Here is a 22,894-nt window from a genome sequence, read left to right on the forward strand (position 1 = left end):
ACTTATATTGCTTAGCGATGAGCCAGGTTGTATTCTGTGTTTTTTACTACAATTCCTTGCATGTGTATAAAAGATAGTTGCTGGCAATGATGAAAGAAGCCAACAGCCACAGAAACCAAGGGGCACAGGGGATTTTTTAATTTATTTATTTATTTTGTGGTGTTGATCAAGTTATAATATTACTGAATATGTTATCGCTCAAAGCTAATTGATTAGAAAAACAGAAGAAAAAATAACCACATGCCGCCGGTGGGATCCGAACCCACGACCTCCGAATTACGCGTCCGGTGCTCTACCTCTGAGCTATGGCGACGGCTGTCAGTTCTTCTGCCTTCGGGGGTATTTATGTTTTACAAGTAACCTAACCTTGAGAGTGTTCATCAGCGCCACCCAAGTTCATAAGCGGCGGACCTGGAACGTCCTGAGTTACCGCAGGTGTGACGTAGAACGTCATCGAACGGAGAGGGTGGAAGCTGCATGAGAACCCTCTTATGCTTCCTATGGCGTCAAGGCTGCCAGAACCGAGGCCCTCGCTAAGCAATTAAGCAAACAAGAGAAGGGGAATGAGGGGCTCGTTATAAATATGAAAGAAGCCAACAGCCACAGAAACCAAGGGGCACAGGGGATTTTTAAGGCGGCAGCCTTTAATGTCTCATCGTTGTGAGCAGCAGTTGTCGACAGAAAATGTCACGCTTTTCAATTGGTGGAAACGGTCGTGACGTCACAGTGCGCGAATTTCAAACGGGGCCAATTGTACTTTGGCTAGTAACCATGCAAACAATTGAAGGGATCGTATAGTGATGCTCCAAGTAAGTGGGACTGAGCTTAGTTAATTGCTTAATTACCCAATTAGCCTAATTAGCTTTACTAGTCAGGTCATATAAATAAATAAAACCGATTAAGAAATTGGTCGAGCTCAGGAATCGAACCCCGGTCTTCGGCGTGAGAGACGAGCATGCTATCCACTCCGCCATGCCAGCTCGATGGTTTGGAATGAACAAAGGCGCGTCTAGTGAATACGGTGTCTTCACTCACTCTCATCCTCCTCCATTCCCTTCCGGCGAGGTTTAGGTGTCCACCGACAAATGAGAGACAGATACATTTCCTTTCCTCAAAAACCAATTTACCGACGAGCGAGGCGTAGAACCGAATGGCCGATGGCGTTCTATGGACTCCTTGGCAGCGTTGCAAGACGCTGTCGCGTTCCACTCTTAGGGGCGAAGCTTAACATCTTAACCACACATCAGTGACCACACTTTAGGTCAAAAAAGTGCCCCCCTGAATTTTGTGACACAGTTACTGCGTAATTTCCTTTTCTCAAATACAATTTTCATTTTCTTCATTACGGCTCCTCTTTATCTATCTTCTTTCACTGCCACTTCCTCCCTTCCTCTACGGTGCGGTTCAGGTGTCCACCGAGATGACAGAGAATTACTGCGCCATTTCCTTTCCTCAAAAAGCGTTGCGTTCAAAGGGCAAGGCATCGCGCCGAACGGGGGGTGCGTTCCGTGGACTCCCTGGCAGCGCTACAACGCGCTGTCGCGTTCCACTCCTAAAGGCGAAGCTTAAGCGTCATTAATTAGCAGTTAATTAGTATTCAGGCATTAATCAGTAATTAACCATTAATTAGTGATTTGTCATCACTTAGTAATTAGTACTCAATTACATGTGACGCCACCAGTGCCACAGAAACAGCGAAGGTGGTGCGGAAAACGCTTCCGCCTCTACCCACTTTAGACAGTCAAAGTGACCCCTGAATTTTTTAATTAATTTATTTATTTTGTGGTATTGATCAATTTATAATATTACTGAATATGTTATCGCTCAAAGCTAATTGATTAGAAAACCAGAAGAAAAAACAACCACATGCTGCCGGTGGGATCCGAACCCACGACCTCCGAATTACGCGTCCGGTGCTCTACCTCTGAGCTACGGCGACGGCTGTCAATTCTTCTGCCTTCGGGGGTATTTATGTTTTACAAGTAACCTAACCTTGAGAGTGTTCATCAGCGCCACCCAAGTTCATAAGCGGCGGACCTGGAACGTCCTGAGTTACCGCAGGTGTGACGTAGAACGTCATCGAACGGAGAGGGTGGAAGCTGCGTGAGAACCCTCTTATGCTTCCTATGGCGTCAAGGCTACCTGAACCGAGGCCCGAGCTTTGAGCGATAACATATTCAGTAATATTATAAATTGATGAACACCACAAAATAAATAAATTAATTAAAAAATCCCCTGTGCCCCTTGGTTTCTGTGGCTGTTGGCTTCTTTCATATTTATAACGAGCCCCTCATTCTTCCCCTTCTCTTGTTTGCTTAGTTGCTGACAATGTTCACTGAAAAGCCGCAAAAGTTCAAAATTCGGTTCCAATTAATTATAATAAGAAGAACTTTAACCAACTCAGACCATACTTATACGTGTTTCTGAACAACTTGCAGACCGCTCCTTATTCACGAATATTCACAGCCTCTGGAAGCTTTTCAGATATGAGACCACTACATTCTTTATTCGCCATGTGTCGTTCAAAATGATAAGAGAAATGTGGAGTAGATAAGCCGTGGGCTAATAAGCAGGTGCGGGCTCATATTAACGAAGGTCATCGGCTTTCTCAGCTATATCGAGGTACGAAGACAAATGATTTGTGCGACCAACTGAAGGAAATGAGTTATTTGATAAATTGAGCAAGAAGTCTAAGTGAAAATAGATTTGTCTTCCTGCTATTTCTAATGCACAAACTGCTTCTTTTTATGGCGTGATAATGCAACGCTTTTTAGTTCAGTTCAGTTCAGTGCATTTATTTCAGTCATGTACAATGGCTGAGGAGAAGGGAAAGAAAGCCGCGCACGCGGCTTGACAGAGCTCCCATCTCCCGTAGCGGCTTGGCACGGCGATGACAGACAGCAGTAAAACAATAACAAGAGAATGCATGAAATAACAAATATGTACAATATCTCCATAACAGATCACCAGAATAGTCTCTGTGCTGTTACACCCACGCAAATGATAGTTTAATCACAGCACATGGATACTTTGTTTATTATACAGTTGGATATTATTCGTTCTTTTGTAAGAACATATTTCTGACAGCGTTATATGAAACGGAAAGAATGGATAGATTAGTGAAAGTGTTTCTGTTGAGGAAAGACGGTAACGCATACCTGGGAGTTTCAAAACCGTAATTTGTGCGTGGACAAGGTACATACCATTATTCGTAGAGTCGTGTGTTGTGAACAGCGGTATTTTCCCGTAAATTCGCAAGGTCAGCAAAAAATGTGGTGTCACTATGTACCTGAGATTTGTACTGCTGAATTACACGGTACTGATGAATAACCCTTGCATCCATAATGCGGTAATTTGCAAATAGAGCACTCGTATGTGCTAAGTATGTAGCACCCGCAATTGCTCTGACTGCATTTTTTTGTAATGTTAAAACCTTCTGAATATTAGTTTGCGTCGTTGTACCCCAAACCAAATGACAATATTTAACATGAGAGTCAAAGAGGGCATGGTAAATAACAAGTTTTGTGCTAGTAGGCATCATGCACTTTAACCTTCTGAGTATGCCGACAACGCGAGCTAGCTTACTCTCCATTTGCTCGATGTGGTAGTCCCATAACATAAATTCATTGAAGTGAACGCCAAGTGTTTTTACAACATTAGTTATTTCTATCATATTACCACCCATTACTAAATCTGTATGTACAGCCCATTTGACATTTTTAGCTCTAAAAAATATCGCCTTTTTTTTACGTGTTTATTAGTAGGGAATTTTTTCAAACCATGTGTTAAGTTTACCCAACACGCTGTTCGCCTTTTCTACTATATCATTCGCGTTGGTACCGGACAGAAATAAAGTAGTGTCGTCAGCGTAAATTACGTATTCTGTTTCGGAGTCAATCGGTACTAAATCATTAATATATACACTAAATAATAAGGGAACAAGGATACTTCCTTGAGGTACACCATGCTTTATTTTATTACAAGTAGAGCGATGATTATCTATAGAAACGTACTGATATCGGTCAGTTAAATAGCTGGTGATAAGAGATAGTGCCTTGTTCCGGACACCGTATGCTGCAGAAAGTTTCAGAAGAGTTTCGTGATGAATCCTATCGAAGGCTTTGGAGAAGTCTATGTATATTCGAAGGGTTATTTGTTTACATTCAATGTTATTTAGAATTATTTCTTTTTGCTGCAGGAGAGCCATTTCAGTAGAGGACTTAGGTCTAAATCCAAACTGTCTTGGAGTTATCACGTTGTATTTTTCAAGAAAATTGGAAAGTCGTACATGTATTGTATTTTCCAAGCCCTTAGAAAAAATAGGCAATATAGACACTGGTCTATAATTACCAAGATCGTTTTTCGAACCACCTTTATAAAGAACAACTACTTTTGCTATTTTCATGTCCAAAGGGAAAATGCCGGTAGTCAAAGACAAGTTATAAATATAGGTTAAAATTGGGCAGATAATGTCCAAGACGTACATAACAGGTTTCATTTTCAGTTCAAAAGCATCTTCACTGTTTGCATTGTTCATGCCTTTATATATATATTAGTCACAACATGTTATAAAAATACTGTTACTTGTATGATTAGTAATATAATCCAATGCCATATTGTTGTGTTCACTATAAACAAGTCCACTGAAATAGCTATTAAACTTATTTGAGAGTGCGAGTCCGCTATAACTAATGCCTTCTATTGTAATACTGTCAATTGTATTTGTAGAGTTAGGGTTCAAGACTCGATTCAACCTATTCCAAACTTTCTTTTCATCGGTCAAACCAGCGAAAATGTTAAGTTGATAAGCATTCCTCGCTTTTCTTAAAGTTAAGTTCAGGTTGTTTCGGTACCTCTTGAACGTTGCCCACGATTCTGGACTGCGACTTTGTAAGAATTTCTGGTAGAGGGAATTTTTCCTGGCAATCATTCGAAGAATATTCGAGGTAATCCAGGGTTTACGAGCTCGTTTTGGTTTCTTTACATCTTTGTACGGAAAACTGTTACGATATATACAAGCGAATATCTTCAGAAAACAACTAAACGCTATGTCAGCAGTCAATGCAGCAAAAACTGGTTCCCAGTTGACGTTCATTATTTTGCGTCGAAATGTTTCTAACGTCGTTGAGGTGATCTGCTGTATTTTTACATTTGTTTGTTTACAGTTTGATTTTAATACAGGCACACTATTACACACGATGTAAACAGGCAGGTGGTCATTAATAGCATAATTAATAACCCCCGTTGAGAGCACATTAGTTGCGTTATTTGTAATCAGCAAATCAAGAAGTGTTGCCGTAGTGGGTGTTATGCGTGTAGGTAATGCCACAACGTTTACAAGACAATATGATTCCATTAGTAATAATAGTCGTGACTTTCTGGGTGTATTTTCATGCATATCGACATTGAAATCACCACCTATATATGCAGTGTAATTATATTCAGTGGCAAATTGAAAAACATGCTCCATATATTGAAAAAAGTTCTCCACATAACCATTCGGGGGGCGATACACAACAGTGAAGAGGGTCTTATTGCTACAAACTGAGAGCACCTCATAATCAGGTGTAACCGAAGTAATCTCATCAACCCTTTCACACTGAACACTATCAAGCACAAACAAAGAAACGCCTCCACCTCTTCTGCTTGTTCTGTTTAGGAAGTAAGACTGATAGTTGAGCAGCTCAGGACAATCAACTTTGTCTTTGACCCATGTCTCAGTAAGCATTACCACAGAGAACATGAATTTGAACTGTTCAAGGAATGCACGTAACATGTCATGTTTATCGCGAACAGACTGAATATTCAAACATAGCGCTGAAAAATGGTTAGACTGACCCTGAACCTCATTATTAATATCATTCGGCGAGAGGTATCACCCATATAGAAGGGACTGATTACAATCAAGAGCAGTGACTCACTGCAACAGCTTCCTCAAATCGTCATCGCATCGAATCAAGTGTGCCAGTTCCCCGTTCGCCTTTCGTAAAAGCACTTTGTTGTTCCGGTGCCAGGCATACTAGTAGGCATTCGCATCAGCCCATTTCTTCGCATAATCGAGAAGCTGACTCTGTTCAACCGAGTCAGGTTTTCTATGATTGAGACCTCAGAGTCAGACGTTCTTAGTGATTTGCCTTTCAAAAACCATTGATCGCTGAGCTTCTGGGAAGTGAAACGAACTAGCACACCTGGAACTTTGCCTTGTTTCGCGGGAAGCCTGTGTACGGCATCCACATCCCCTTCGCACAGCTCAGGAAGCTCAATTGAGTGGGCCACATCATTAACTTTTTCAAGCAAATTCTCACCATCTGACTCCGAAATGCCATGGAATACCAAATTTTGCCGTCTACTCCTCCACTCCAAATCGTTCACAGTGACCTTCAGATGATTCACTTCCTCATTGTTGCTACAACTTTCAAGGACAACAACTCGCTTTCGAAGTTCCTTAATCTCTGCCTCTTGTCTAGCCATTGTTTTTAACACTTCATCATATTTCTCTGACATTATATTGATCGACTTCTCAATATTGTCAACTTTTTCTGGAAGATGTTCAAGTTTCTCAAGTCTCGCAAGGATAGCACTGAGAATGACAGGTATATTGACTTCGTCTCCCTCCTTGCCGCCTCCCGCCCCTCTCAGGCGTGACGAATAGCATGTGCCACATTTCCAGACCTCGAAGAAAGCCTCAGCCTTTCCCTTGGCAGCAGCTTCCGACACCCCAGAGCATTTTCCTAGGTGGAACAAGTTGCTACATTCAGAGCATTCCATTACACGGCCTTTGGCTGGAATTGCTTTCGAACATGCCGCACATATTTTATCGCGGCCAGCCATGTCTTATCTAACAGGGGCCAACAAGTCAAAAAGGCACAGCACAAAGCAAGACACTTTCGGCAGCGGTGGCAGCAGGGTACGACCAAGACTGAAAATGTAAAGGCGAATGCACCAACCTGCAACCAGTAGTACAGAGCAATGAGGCTGCGAACCGCTCTCTGCCACCACCGCAGCCGAAGTGATGAGCAGTGGGCGTGACAGGAGCGGCACAAATCTTTCCGGTGATAGCAGCCTGGTGACGCTAGCAGCGGTAGTTGCTTGAGGAAACGAAATGCCGTGCATCCACAGCCGATCAGTTCAAATAAGGTTTCTGCAGGCCCCACAGTCTTGGGAATTCCAGGCGAAGGAGAAATCCGTCGCGCAGTCAACAACCTGCAACCAGTAGTACGGAGCAATTAGGCTGCGAACCGCTCTCTGCCACCACCGCAGCCGAAGTATAGACTTAAAGACAGTTCTCGCAAAACTTTGGGAAACAACCGCGCTACCTGCTTGGCAATTCAGCCCGGAGAATGCTGCAGTGGCTAAGGTGTTCTGCTGCTCAGGACGAAGCCGTGAGATAATCCAAGCCGCGCCGTGAGCATTTCGATGGAGTTGACGTGCAGATCCGTCGGTGAGCTTTGTGATGTCAGAAGAGCTTGAAGAATCTCGGAGGGTAGGAATCAATTTGGAGCCCGCCACTAGATCTCTCACAGTTTGGTGCAACATCACAGCGTTAGACCCCAAATTCTATAGCATGCCATGTTTCACAGTGCCTTCCTGCAGCTGTGTCCATATTGTCATATAGCAATGTCTATGTTTCTTACCTGCATTCATCAACCTGGGATGCAGGATGCCTCGATTTTGACGAAACTGGATATATCTTCGAACTCTGGAGACTACCTCAGATGAATGAGCTATTGATATCATGACAAACAAATCATCCCTGGCCACGCCTTCAGTTTGATAGGGTTATCTAGGTTTATCACCACTTGGGCGTCACCCCATGTGCTGCGCGAATGGTCGATAAAGTACGACTCACGTGAAAACACTGTTGGTACCTTCTTTCATTTGTTTATCGTTACGCCTAGTGCATTTCCTATGTCAGTGAGTTATGAAAACAATTTTAGTGCATTTTTACGAGGGTGAGTCAAATCAAAGTGAGCCAGTGCGGATGTATCACAAACGGGGTACTTTATTTAAAAGCAGTCTTCGTGAGCATTTAGACATTTGTCATATTGACTGAAGAGTCGCGTGAATCCCGTCTCATAAAACTCCTTCGGTTGCTGCTTCAAAAAGTCTGAAATTGACTCTTTCACGTGGTCGTCCGTCACGAATCTGTTTCCGTTGAGCTGTTTTTTCAATTGCCCGAAAACGTGGAAGTCGCAAGCCGACAGTTCTGGCCTGTATGGCGGATGCTGCAACGTTTTCTACTTGAACTTTGCCAGTTTTGTGTTAACCAAATCAGCGACGTGGGGACGGCATTGTAGTTGAGCAAGATGACCCCATTTGTCAATTTTCGACGTCGTTTGTTCTTCATTGCGACACGCAGCCGATCCAACGTTTCACAATATCGGAAACGATTGACAGACTCTCCAGGTTAAGCAAATCCGATAAGTAATTTCCAGTGCATGACGATCAAAAGAAAAAAAAGTCAACAGAACCTTTCTGGTGGAAGTGACGGCTAATCACCTCAACAACATTTGCAGTTGGGATGGGGGTGTCTTGGATCGCCGTCGCAACTTTCACGTTAATCTTTGAATCGTTTACTCCAATACTTCATAGTTGCCAGTGAAATGCAATGTTCATCGTACAAGGCAGCAATACGGGGACTAATTTCTTGTTGGGAAACACCTTCAGCTGTCAAAAATCTCACGACACCACGCTGATCAAATTTCGGTGCGTCCCTTAATTATGTCACGCAACCGTTTTGAACCCAGCTTATGTGAAGGCATTAAAGAACATTTATCCTAATACCTGCGTGTCACTTTCGCAAATGAGAGATGCATGGGCTACGCGCATGCCTCGCAGATAATAGAGCTAACCATTCTTGAGCGGTGTGGGTTGCCTCACTTCCATTTAACTCGCACTCGTACTACGCAGTTTGTGGTACTTGATTAGCATTTTATGCCGTTGATGATGCGCACTGAATACGCTTTAAAATAATTTGTATTTGCTTCCATTTCCTTTTTAACCGCAAGGAAATGTTATGGTAGCGTCATAACTTTGTAGAGTTTGTAAATATCAGCCAGAGGGAAAGCTGGTGGTCCCGGACTTCATTCACAAAGGACGCCCTAGGCATGGCGGGAAGAGGTGGCTTCGGATTCACATCTGGTGGCTTGTTGACTGTTCTACGGATTGTATTTTTGGTTGTTCAGTCTTTTTTTCATTGCTGCAGTTTTGTGTGTTTGTGGTGGTGCAGTTATCCAGTTACCCAGGCAGTTCAAAGCGTGACATCTTACCCCTTTTACCTTTCGCTGCTGCGCATGCCCACGATACGGTATATGTATACGCTACGCGCAGCAATAAAGTTGTGTTGAAGTCAGCGCTTTGTGGTGTTTCCTTACTTGTCCGCGTTTGTCTTTGCGCTGTGTAATTGTAAGCATGACTGACCAAAGCGTCCAGCAAGTGGTGTTAAGCAAATTCAGTTTAGATCCGAAGCATCCGACGGCCCTTCACTCGATGTGGACTGAGCACCATGTATGGTGCCTGCTGGTCCTGAAGTCCGCTTGTCCGATCGCTTGCAGTCATTTACGCAGCAAGCTGAGTTTGTACAGCGCGAACCTATGCATTGAAAGGTGAAGGAAGGGGAAACGTTTTTTTGTGAATTTACAAATCAACAGCCTGCCACTGTTAGCACTCTGCAAATTTCTCGTAGGAGTTTCTGAGACACGTCTTTTAAAAGCGTAAAGTATACTTCGACAAGCGCAGCTTATGTCAACCGTGCTGTTGAGCGCAGTTGCTACATTTCAAAGTCTAGCGGTGGCCCCGCACTAATTGCATGCAGAAGCCGTTAAATGAATTAATTCACGCAAATACCTGCATGTTGCACTAAACACAGCCGTCACTTACTTGTAGTAGGACTGGTTTTCGCTCCCTAATTCATGTTTTTCCTCGCAAAATCAGTAAGCGCAGTGCCAAGACGTGATGAGAACCGGCTCCTTGCACGTGCAAACAAGCCTCTCATGGAAGGATGACGGTTCAGGCAAGTCTATAGCACGAACCTAGGGCGCGAACCTACAATAGCAGACAACACCAATGCAACATTTGTGTTTTGAAGCGAAAGCTTCACAACGGGACCTTGTGCTCCGATAGCCGGGTGCCAAGTTTTGACCTTCAAGCTGAGTTAGAGGGCAAACGAAGAAAAAGAAACTGAATCCATATCCATGACTGGGAGTCGAACCCACGGCTGCGCAAACAGAAATCCTTTAAGGGCCGCTTAGCGAGACCGCGAGGCCACGATATTTACAGGGTGTCTACGCTAACTTTAGCCAAGGGTTAAAAAATAAAATATTTGAGGTAGGCCAGGGAAACCACTCGCATACATCTGCCAACCGGCTTGCGCATCATGGGCAATTTTTTATTGCAACTAATTAATTAGCAGCTAAGATAATTTTTCTAAATACGTAAATATTGACTTTAGACAGCAAATGTGAATAGCAAAGTTGGAGAGCACAGTCAGAAACCTTCATTCCATTCATTTGCTGTAAAGAAAACCTCACGTGTATCTTTTTTTCCAGCTCCAAAGAAAGCCCGCGAAATACAAAAAAGTCACGTGACCAGCGCATTTACGCGCCACGATTGTGCTGCTCTCAACCGTGGCTTGAGTGAACGAAATCACCGTGCTGGCAAGGTGCGACGACCTCAATGCGCAGGCAGGCCGATATATCAACGGTGGTTGCGGCGCCCGTGTGAGCCAGTCTGCAAGCGTGACGGTGCAAGTGGCAGCGAACGCGCCAGGCATTGTGAGCTATGAAATGGCCAAAGGTGACAAACACAAATTCGACGAGTTTTCTTCGCCACTGAGAGGCAAAAGAAGCGTCGGTATAAGCGCTGCTGAGATGAACAAAATGTGCCATGTTAACAAAACTAGAACCCGAGCTCTGTAAGCAACGAGGCTATTTAATGTGACCTTGTATGTTTATGAAAACGCGTCAAAACGCTGGAAGCCCTTGGGATCAAAGGCGCTCACTGAGAGAGTATTCAAGTACCTATGCAAAAACAAATCATTTGAGCGTAGGAAGGAACTGTACTTTCGACATTCTCGACATTAGGTGGCGTCCACGGTGTGCTGGGTATTATCAGCATAAAGTTTGGCACTCTTCTATCTCGTTTTCACTGTCTTGTTGATATTTTTTTCTGCTGTTTCTTCGCCCAGTCCAGCATTCCGGTTGCTATTCCGGCCACTATAAAGCGGGGGAACGCATTTTTTCACTGTTCCTGCTTGGCACTTATCTCCGTTACCCGATCGGCCTTTTGGCTGCCAGAAATGAGGCGACTAAGGCTATTTACGCACAAACACGGGCGTAAGAAAAAGAGGGCAACATGGCCTCGGTTATTGAATACGCCTGCGCCTCGCGTAAGCCGGGCTAGCGCACTTGTAAGCGCAATGGACTCTAGCTCGACTCCGTTATCACTTCTCTGGGGGCGTTCTCGTCAACCGCCAAGCAACGCACCGGGTTTTCGGCATAGTTTGTCGGCAGGAGGGCGTACATGGAGCTCGGTCACGGGCAAGAGTTTACGAGGATGCATTTCACGGGTTCTCTCTCGCCTGAGCGCAGAATCAAATCACGAATATGGCCAGCATGGGGGGGGGGGGGGGGTTCTGTCAAGGTCGTTTTACGCAATTGCGAGTGCAATTTAAATGCGAAAGCGTTGTAACCTGAGATAGCGAATGCAAACAAGGGAAGGCGTTGGCGGATAACGACTGGCACGACGAAGCACCGGAATCGGCAGGCTGTGGCTAGCTGTATAGGATACTTGCAAAGCACTTGGTCAAGTTTAAGCGAAACAGGATTTTTTTGTTGTTTTTTTCGTTTCTAGAATGAACGCGCGCCGCTGTTCGGCAGATTGGGTGATTACGGGCGAACAAGGTCGGCTCTCGCGGTGAGAGGTGCGAAACACGAGCGATAAAGACGCTTCGGAGCGGACGCATGAGGTTCTCTTTCCTGTGAAGCAATATCTAAACGAACGTGACGCGAAAAAACGTGAGCGTTATGAAAGCTCTGGGATATGATTCTTCGCTCCGAAGGATTAACAGAGCATAGATGCTCATTACTGTAATGGCGTGTGAATGATGTCCGGCATTCCTGGGAGTCTGTAAAACGGATGAGCTCTCGAACGTGGTCAAGTTGGTTACTAATGTTGGTAGTTTGGCACATTGTATTCGTAAGAGTTACCATAATATTACTTTCCAGCGTGTTAAATGAATGAACTGTAAAAGAACGCACCTTTAGGTTTGCTTTGGTTTGGTTTATGGGGTTTAACGTCCCAAAGCGACTCAGGCTATGAAAGACGCCGTAGTGAAGGGCTCCGGAAATTTCGACCACCTGGGGATCTTTAACGTGCACTGACATCGCACAGTACACGGGTCTCTGGAATTTCGCCTCCTTCTAAATTAGACCGCCGCGGCCGGGATCGAACCCGCGTCTTTCGGGTCAGCAGCCGAGCACCATAACCACTGACCTACCGAATTTTTGCAGACTGGCAAGCAATAATAAAAAGGATATATGTTAAATGTGAGAATTGCCCGACACCAGTGAGAGCTACCGGAGTGGGCTGGTCGTAAATCACACACTTAGGCGTAAGCATATTGGGCATTACGTATACAAACAATGCGAGGCGATGGCATCAAATAACCCTACGGAACAGACAAAGGCTCAGGATGCAAGAAAACCACAAATCACAAAGGGTCACACAAACGCTACTCACTCACGTGAACGGGCAAATATTTCTCATTTTTTATACTCCGTAAAACTGATTCAGTTAAGGACTAGTGGCCCTTACCTGTTGAGCGAAGATACCAGCCTTAATTATGAAGTTGCGATTGTTGAAACAGGGTCTACGTAAGTGCACAACGCTGCAGAAATGTTTAATTACAAACCATTATATTCACACAATAGCCTCTGTCAATTATTTTCTACGGCTTGTTTTCAGGGTTTAAGGGACAGAAACTTAGCAGATACTAGCCAGGAACCACAGGTAGTGAGAAGGTAGGGAAGACAGACTTTTGCTAACTACTTTGAAGAGGTTAGTTGATATTCAGTAAAAAAAAGTTGTAAAAGCAGACAGAGTTAGAAATTGCTGCATTTTCTACTTTTTTCTACAACCGTTTTTTTTTTTAAGGGTGTATGATTAAGAATAAAAAGTAAGCTAATTTATCTTTGCCGATTAGCCAGTCAGGCACAAAAAAGTTATGTTGACCTGGACAGGACTGACCATAACCACGCGCTAGCCGAGCCTTCGTACCGAGCGCCTTGTCATTTTTTAAATCTTGGCACAAGTTACCTGAAACGACCTCTATGCCCGCCGTGTCTGATTTGCAATTTCTGCTCTGCCGTCGCATTGCTCTTTTTTTTTTTGTTAATTGCCTGAGTGTATATTAGCAGCAACCTAACTACGTGCAAAGCAGGACAAAGGTATCTCCCGTACTTCTCCGAATAACCCTGCCCTGTGCGAGCTTCCGCTCCGTTACGCTTACAACGTCTTATTTTGTCTTATATATTGGCATATGATATATGTGTCCGATTATATTGGCACGTAGTGGTGACTGCAAAAAACTCTTTATTCGGGCTGACATGCGCCCACAACGGTCTGAATGACTCGGCGGCGGCGTAGCAACAAGCATGCTCGGCGGTCGTCGAACAGAATGCCCGCCGCTATCGGCTGTGCTCAATTTAAAGCTGATAGCGAACTTTAGAGCTACAAAGTACAAAGTTACCACAACATTCTGGAACGACGTAGAATTAGCTCCGCCTGGATGCGATCAATCGAGATAAATCTGGTCGCGTCTTGCATCAGGGTCAAAGTGATAAAGCAATGTGCCGGCAGCTTCTAAGAATGAACATACAAAGAACACACAGATTCGCGCCAACATCGTATTTGTTCTTGGGTGCAGTTTTTAGCTGCTGCTGCAACTGCTTGCTTAGCGCGAAAGACAAGAGACACGTTCACCCATGAGAAGGCAGCAGCAGTCGATAAGCTTAGAACTAGTCAAGAGATGTGATACCAAGCGCCAGAGCGGAAGCTTTGCAAACATATACCTCTCTATTCAATCCCATAAACACGTTTTACTATTAGTACCAATATTTTTATTTGTCAGTAGCGGCGACACGTACGCTGTACGCGCGAGCACCCCGAAGCACGTTGCGGCGACCGCTCAACCGTGGCGGGAGCTTGCTGTGGCCTTCAAAGCTCCCTTCTTCGCAGCCTGCTCTCCAGAGGAAAGGAGTGACCCTCAACGCATTGGTTAAACATAGCCGCAAGGTGACCGTAGAGACTTCTCTCACAACTCGTCTGCCTTTATTGCTTGGTGTTTGCCCTAACGTAATTGGATTTTTCTTATGCTCTCTCTGCCAAGATAAAACCTCGCTTCTCGTTTCATATTTTTTTTTATCCGGTCTGTATAACACGGTCTACTTTCCCTTCGAGAGCATCTGTGTAGCCACACACACGTGCGCTTTATGTGATGTGGTTTCTTGGAAGCGTGAAGTGAATGCTGATATTTTATTCCTCGGAAGACAGCGTCGAGGCGGGTGCCTCTCCTCGTTACGCTCTAATCAGTCATCATAACTGGAATTATGGCGTAGGTAGGTAGGTAGGTAAAAGCTTTATTGATGAACCAATTAAGGGAAGGAAGTAGGGGAGGTTTGGTTGGCTTGGTTCTTAATCCCAGTTGGCGGCCATCAGTCCATGACTTCTGGCGACCTTCTCCGCCCATTCCACCAGCCTTTTCTGTGAGGCCGGCTCGGAGCTAGAGACCGCGATCTCCCAACCTTCTAGGTCTGTGAGTGTCCAGCGAGATGGTGGTTGGAGTTCTCGGCATATGAAGAGTATGTGTTTGCTCTCGGAGCCCCACAAAGAGAGCATTCGGGCTTGTATTGATCCGGGTGTATTAGTGCCAGAATGGCCGGTCACCCTCGCGAAGAAACAACAGACTATATGGAGGCAACTCCAGTCCAGAACGTTTCCTTCACCGGCCTATCTGGCACTAATAAGCCCTGAATTATGGCGTAGAACGTTTTCGTATTAACATTTTCATGCCCACTCAACTTGGTGCTTATGCCTTTCTGGGCACAAAATTTTGTGTGCTTGTTCACTTCGAACTGTTGTTTTTCGAGTGCCAGCGAGCGCTTCCATGCACATGTACCGGATGTTTCAGCGAAAACTTTCAAAAATGTAAAAAATAGGCTTTTCGGGATAAAAATGCGGCTTTTGCGGCATAGTGTTACCAGTGTAGGCGGACGCCAGAAAACCGGTGAATCATCTTAAGTAGCAAGCCGGTTAAATAATTTTTAATAATTAACTTTTTAACTATTAGAGTTAGGCGCCTAGTTGCAATTAGATATTTGTAGCCGGTCGTTAGTAATAACCATATGAGTTTTTAGAATTTCGAGAACGCGATTATCCTCGCTGCTGTGGTTTGACAAAATATGGCTGCATCGTGTGAAAAATGCATGCGCTATCGAAAGATTGCAGGCCAACCTACCCCCCCCCCACCCCCCCCCCCCCCCCCCCCCAAGTGCACGTAACTAGTCGAAAAAGCCAAATTTGGTCGAGCCACAGCGCCAAGGATAATCGCGTTTTTGAAATTCTAAAAACTGATATGGCTATTACCATAGTCCTTCAGTCAGCATTGAAGGACTATGCTATTACTAACTGAATGCCAACAGCGCAAACGACGCAGACAAAGTAGAAGAACACACAGGACAAGCGCTGAAACTTTGTTCTTCTACTTTGTCTGCGTCGTTTGCGCTGTTGGCATTCAATATATACCACCAACTCGCCCGTTTGGCTATAGTGTTGGACTATTACTAACGACTGGCTACAAATATCTGATTGCAATTAGGATCCTAACTCTACTGGCTAAAAAGTTAATTATTAAAAATTATATACCCAGCTTACTACTTAATGCGATTCACCGGTTTTCTGGTGTCCGCCAACTCTGGTAATACTATGCCACAAAAGCCATTTTTTTACCCCAAAAATTCTAATTATGACAATTTTTGGAAGTGTTCGCTGAAACGCCCGGTATATCTTCTTTGTAAATCGTTTTTTTTTTTTTCAGCTTGGAGAAGGTTGTCTAGGCTTCGCGCTCTGGGAAACCAAAATGAATAAGCGTCAATGTGTGCGTTTCGTGCAGGTTGGCTGTCCAAATTTTTTTTTACCTTACGGCTTTCATGTCAGGGCACGCGTCCAGACAGCGAGGGAATGCATCTACTTCATGGCTTCTCCGTTCCAAAAATATACGGCTACCATTACATGGCTGCTGTTCTATTTGACGCATTCGATGTTCCAAAGACATGAGTCGGAAATACTGCAATATAGTTATGCATTGTCCCTGATGTAAACCTGAAAACTCGCTCAACTTCGAATCGTGGGTTGGAATCAGGGGGATACATGAGAAAGTTTTCTGTTTGCCTCTTTCCATTAGAACACCTTTGGTACTGAGTTCCATGAAAGTGCTTTTCGTAGAGGTTATGACTGAAGGACTTGAGTCAAAGTCGACACTCAGTTATCAGGTGGTCTCAGATACTTTCAAGACACTGTGCTTTACATATACCAAAACATCATTAACTGAGCCGGAGTCAGTCGCTCGGGTTTTCTAACTTGTATTTACCATCCTAACTGTCGTTCACCGGAGTCTCCAACTTCCGTCGCAGAATCAACAATCGGTGCTGACTGTAACTTCGAGGGCGTGCCGATCACCGCCCCGTACTGTGCGTCAGCTGCGCACCTGAAATGCGCTTCATTTCTGAAGTACTAAAAACGCTTTGTACACCTGGCAACTATGCGCTGCGCTCCACATGAACTGCGCAGCGTATCTTCGTGTGTACCGTTCCAGAGCGCAAGCTCCGTCGTTCTTTAGTTTGCAGTGTCTACGTTAAAGGAACGTGTTAATAGAACATGAGTTTCAAGTAAAGGTGCTTTGTGGAAAGGCTGTGGAATGTGCGGATGGGCACGCTCAGGCCCTGTGATGATGCACTTTGTTTAAAGCGTTTCATTCGTGAGTTGAATACTGATCAAATAGATGTCAACAAAACTAGAAGTGCGCAACTGAACTAAACACGAGCATTGTGAAAGGCTCCGCGGGTTACGATAATGGGGCTCTGAACTTATCTGTTCAAAAATTTTCACAATAGATGCGTATTACAGCAAGTACTGCCTTTTCCCCGCAACGTACAGGTGCCCCAAAAGTAATACGGAGCATGCGAGCGGTGGCAGAAATGAAAAAAACTGCATGCCAGCGCGCTCTATCAGCAGATGCGCGGCAAAGAACTAAGGGGCGTCGGCACATCCGGCTGACCCATCTCGATAACTTGATGCTCGTGTTATCACCTCAACGAGCGAAGCTGCGCTGCTACCATCCCTGCCCGCCAGGGGCGCTTTCAATACCTCATGGTTTGCTGTTCGTCCGGGCCGTGAAGAAATGTTTGCCATCGGCACCGTGCGCTTTACGCTTCGTCAGGTCCTACATTATCTTTGTCTGTGGAGCAGCCGAAGTCTGTGCCACACATGGCGGCGAGTTTGTGCGCTGACGAGTATAAGCACTCGAGCAACGTTTTGGCACATGCGGTGACAACTTTGCTTCGCTCTAGGGAACGCATGACAAACAAAAAAACAAAAACAGTAGCATGCATGTGCTGTCTTTGATAAAAACAGGTGTTCAACTGCATAGCAAGTGGGCTACTAATTCAAGACCATTTTCTTCCACACAAATTCACTTTCTCACACTGGAAAACCTTCGACAGCAACCCGGATACGTCGACTCATTATACGAGTCCCTTCATCGACGCATGGTCGATGTCATTAACGTTAGCGGGAGATTCACCCGTCATTAAACTTTGAGTTTTCATGAAAAGTGCCTTTGGACGTTTTTTTTTTTTTAATCGCCTCGATCCTGTTGCCCTTTTCTCCTTTGCATGTTTGCAAAATATAGCCGATAGGGGACGACTAAATGAGAGACAAGCTCGTTTTTTGTTTGTCTTTTTTTCCTCCATTCTAAGAAAGCAAATTTCTGCCAACGGAGTGATCTTTAATTAGTTCAGTTGCGCACAAACTCGACGAACACATCATGAGCTTGTTCATCACGATAAAAGCAGCGCGAACTTCATGACGAACGCAGAAAGGGAAGACGATCAGAGTAAGACGTTCCATGGTTATATCAGCGTCTGTGTCTCGTCTTCCCTTCTTGTGTCGTTCGTGAAATTTGCTCAATTTTTACTGTCACAAACTCGCCGCGAAGCGAAGAGCGAACCACGGCGGTCTCGCAGGCTGAAAATGGTGGCATTCCTGAAAAAGCAAAAAGTGCAACCTGCCGAACGCCACTTTCTACACGGCGCGGACAAACAACAAACGCTTGCATGATGTATTGAAAGTGCCCCTAGCGAGCACTGATGGCAGCAGCGCAACTTCGCTCGTGGCAGCGATAACGCGAGCATCAAGTTATCGAGGTGGGTCAGCCGGATGTGCAAACGCCCCTTAGTTCTTTGCTGCGCATCTGCTGATAGAGCGCGCTGGCATGCAGTTTTTTCAATTTCGGCCACCGCTCGCGTGCTCCGTATTACTTTTGGGGCACCTGTACGCCGATTCGTTATGCTCTCTGTCCGCTTCCGTAGGGCTCCAGCACAGTAATTAATCGACGACCGAAATCGATCGCGGAACGTATGCGACTCGCCAGTTCGAATCTGCCATTTGAAATGCAAATGTAGGCATGCCATGGGCCTCGCTGGCCGCATCTCTCCTCAATACGCGCTACAAAATACTGCAGTGTAAGTGTGAGTAACAAGGGTTATTTATACGTGTTTGCACTTTCGATTTATGTGCCTAAAAATGCTGTCACTGTCGTACACAAAAATAAAAATAACAGCGCAGCTGCCGTGTACAAGACGATTTAAAACTGATACTCTCCTAGATTCTTCTCTGGAGTAGCTGATGTTCCCTTAGTGTGCTCAGAAAATAATGTGTGATCTGTCGCCTGGCTGCTTTCTATCCACAGCGATCTGCCCGAGACAACTGTCAACCATAGTTTTGTCATCTGCGTTGTTGCGAATGGCATTGTGAATGGCCGCGCCTTTTAAAATTTTTGTTCGCTTCAGGGAAATAACATGGTTTGAGCGCAACTGCAGAAGTTCCGCGTATACTGCATTTAACCAGTAATTCGGTTCACCGTTCTAGTGCAGCCCGCCGTAGGGGCTGAGTACATTCCGCATTCGATCGCTCAAGACCGCAAAAGGGCTGCTCAAAACTTGAGACCAGGAGATCGAATCCACTGCGGCAGCCGTATTTCGATGTAGCCGAAATTCAAAAACACCCTTGTGCTGTGCAATGCCACTGCACATTAACCGTTCAGAGGGGTTTTCTGGCGGACTAGTTGGTGCTTGTCGTTCATGATTAAACTGCGCCAAAAAGGTATTAATCAAGGTATAAAGGTAGCATTGGTGCGTAAGCCTGCACACACTGGTGTAGTTTAGTTTGGCGCTCTGGCGGGTCCGCGCATCATGTACACGTAGCTGTCAATACTTATCTGTCTTGATCCCGGCGGTGTCATTTGGTGGTTGTTTAGAACGTATAAAAGGTAATGCTCGAAGCGTTTTTCGAATTAAAGTTGGAAGTTCTGCGCTCTATGCGTGTACGTGTTTTTTGTCTCTGTCCGTGTTTTTTTTCGCGCAGTTTAATCATGAACGTTCAGAGGGCGCAAGGCGAAGTGAAACGGAACTTTATTTTTCAAAAGAGGCGGGAAAACGTACATCGCTGTAACCATGACAACGTCCATAGCAGTCAGAAGATAGTCGAATTCTGCGCCTTCGGTTGCATGCACCGCAGAGTGTTGGATTGATGCACTGACAATTGTAGTGTAAAGAAGAATGAGCGCTTTGAGTTTGTTTACACTTCACGGCTCCCGCTTTTTTCTTTTTTTTTCCTTTCTAGGAAGCATACAGGTTCGACTCCTAAGCAATCAACTTCCAAGAAAATTCGTCTAAGCAAAACGAGAACGCAAGCAGAGCTCTGTTCATTCAGATTTTGTGAATATCTTGGTGGTTAATCTATCCCGATCAGGGGACTGTCAGTAGGTCTTACCGCATCCCACGCCGGTGGCGGAAAATCATCATCCTTACAACCATTCTTGCGATCACTGTCAGGAGACTGAGCATGCCCCCTGGTGGCGGCACTTAATTCACCTATATGTCATCTTAGGCTTCTCTGGTGTTGGATGGACATAATCACGACTTTGTGACTTCTCTGCGGAAGCCACTACTGAAGTGCAGGGTGCACGAAAATTGCCTCCAGGATTACTCATTGCAGCACGTCCTTTAGGGTGGCGATGGCTCAAGAACAATTGTAAATCCTCTATATTGGTGAGCTTCCGCTTTCTGGTGAAAACTGCGAATACCTTCGGTAAGCGTGCTAACGCAACGACAATGAATTGATTCGTGTAAGTACGATACATTCCTAACAGTTACGCACGAGCGTGAACTTTCAAGGATAAAACTACGCAGGGAATGGGAGTTACTAAACACACAAGTAAATTTTATTTCACCCCTACTGACAAGCTGAACGTGCAGGTTAATTTGTTAGGCATTCTGGGTCAAAAATATGTCTTTACTAAAAAGTGGCAACCGGCAACTTGAACGGTCAAAATCAAACACGAACTTCTGACCTCTCACAGTATTCCTTAACCTCGAGGAACAAGAAAAACGAAAATTTTGTTTTTTGTGATTTGTTTGGTTTATTGGGGTTTAACGTCCCGAAGCAGCTCAGGCTATGAGGGACGCCGTAGTGAAGAGCTCCGGAAATTTCGACCACCTGGGGATCTTTAACGTGCACTGACATCGCACAGTACACGGGCCTCTAGAATTTCGCCTCCATCAAAATTCAGCCGCCGCGGCCGGGATCGAACCCACGTCTTTCGGGCCAGCAGCCGAGCGCCGTAACCACTCAGCCACCGCGGGGGGTTTTTGTGATTTGTACCTTTCGCTAGTATATTTGCTGAGCTTCGAGCTGTTCCACAAACCGGACAAATGTCAATTCGGTAAAGCTATGCAGGTGGCACACCGGTGCCCCTCTTTTCGGATGAAGTGTAAAGTACCCCAGGAGATCTAAATCAGTCGAGCCCTTCACTACGGTGTCCGGCATAGCGCAAGAGCAGCTTCGCGATGTTGAGCCCCTCCTCTTCAGGTTTCTATACCTGCACAGAATCCTAGACCCACGTTGAGAGCTTTAACGCAGGTGGCATTATCTAAATAGCGGCTTTCCCCGGTCTACACATCTTTTATGGCTCCGACCCTCCTGGACGTTATACCAATAAGCCTGAAAACAGATGTCAGAGCTTTCAGTAACTACATACGGTAGACAGCAATACTGGTGCTGACGTCATTTAGCTCTCAAAAAGTCTCAAGTCATCACTGTTCTGAATTGTTTGACCCAAAATAATTCCGAAATTGCTTCCTTTTCCGCATAATGACCTTTGCAAGTACACAATGTCTAGAGCACTTCCTTCATTCTTGGTAGCCGTATTGTTATAAATATTGAACTGTAAAGGGGAGGGAGCGGGTGTTAAGGGCCAGCCGGGATTACCCTTATGTTGATCATGTCGACTGCTACTCCGCTTGTATCGCATGGTCCAAGCGAATTATGTCTCCTGTCACTGTAGCAGAAGATCAGTGACCTCTAAAAAAAATTTCAAAGCTACCCTTGCTTCCGCGCGGGCCTTCCGGAAACCCAACGCGAGCGACTCTACGCACATTCCACCTTCTCAGGCTACGCAGATATGGGTCACGCTCATCACGTAAAAAATGTGCGCACAAGAATAAAGTGTACATCACTCAAATAGGCATAATCCAAGCACAAAGATGACTCACTGTAATGGATCTTGCGCAGTCATGCAGGCGTGTAGGCGGAGTGGGTCTGCAATAAATACAAGACGGTGGCCTTCTATCGGGATAGATCCTGTGTGTCACAAAGGAGGTGTCGAGGTGGCCGAAGTGAAGCCGCGCGCCACAAACGGCTTCACAAAATTCTCATTTTTTCGAAACTGTCGTAGATGTTAGGCGTCACGTAGCATATGTCAAGAAACTATCCTCTGCCGTGTTACCAGCGATTCCGGGTAGGGAGGGGAGCCACCGGACGCGCACCGTACGTCGTTTACGCTTTAGTTTTCTCGACCAGGTTAAGAATCGAAGGATATGTCCCAGGAAATTCAGTGCTGGAGTCGTTTTACTGTTGGCTTGAAATCAGAATCATGATATTCCGAGGCTGGCGCTCAGTATCTCTGGTTCACTGCTTGGTAGTATACTATGAGGGATTGACGTCCTTAAGGTGTTCATGTGTTATAAGAGCACGTGTGCAACTTCCTTCCTCAAATGATAAAGAGCAGTCAGGTAAAATTTCGGACTGGCTGCTTGACACAGTACTAGAATTTTTCTCGCCAGTGATATCTGGAGGGTATTAAGCGGTCAGCATTATTCCCCTCTTATCAAGTTAAAATCCCTTATTTAACTCTTTGTTTAGTCGTGTATCTACTGCTGGTTGATGAGCTTGCGCGATATTTATGCAGAATGTCTCTTCACCTCATGACCTCTCTAACCAAGCTTAACGTTTATGATTTCCTCAAGAAAACGTTTTCCGCACACTGTTGTTCTAAACTAGGCAACTTTCATCTAGCGACCGTGCATTTAAATTGCGTAATAAGGGGAATCTCATAGCCGACGAGCACTGAACACAACCAGTAGGGCCCCCAACACTAACAAAAGTGCTCTCTCCACACCTTGTGAGACGCAGATGCTTCAGGGGGGACACAAAGCTATTTCTAGTTACTTTCCGGACTCACCTAGTAGATCGGGGTCTGTTTAAGCTTTCTTGTTTGTCG

General features: G+C 45.1%; 1 protein-coding gene across 4 annotated transcripts in view; it reads right to left on the bottom strand.

The window, feature by feature from the left end:
• Nucleotides 1-7,655, bottom strand: part of LOC149354198 (sodium-coupled monocarboxylate transporter 2-like) — a 68,428-nt gene extending 60,773 nt beyond the window's left edge. For 2 of the 4 annotated variants that reach the window (XM_089583158.1, XM_089583157.1), the window contains exons 1-2: nucleotides 7,635-7,655; nucleotides 6,948-7,203 (exon numbers count right to left, since the gene is read on the bottom strand). The gene's annotated coding sequence lies outside the window, so the exon portion shown is untranslated. Of the gene's footprint in view, nucleotides 1-6,947; nucleotides 7,204-7,634 lie in introns of those variants that run through there. The other 2 variants (XM_089583160.1, XM_089583159.1) reach the window with 2 other exon arrangements.
• Between the last annotated feature and the right edge of the window lie 15,239 nt (nucleotides 7,656-22,894).

This window comes from Amblyomma mixtum, chromosome 3, assembly GCF_055824585.1.
Source record: "Amblyomma mixtum isolate Tamu chromosome 3, ASM5582458v1, whole genome shotgun sequence".
NCBI classification, from domain to species: Eukaryota; Metazoa; Arthropoda; class Arachnida; order Ixodida; family Ixodidae; genus Amblyomma; species Amblyomma mixtum.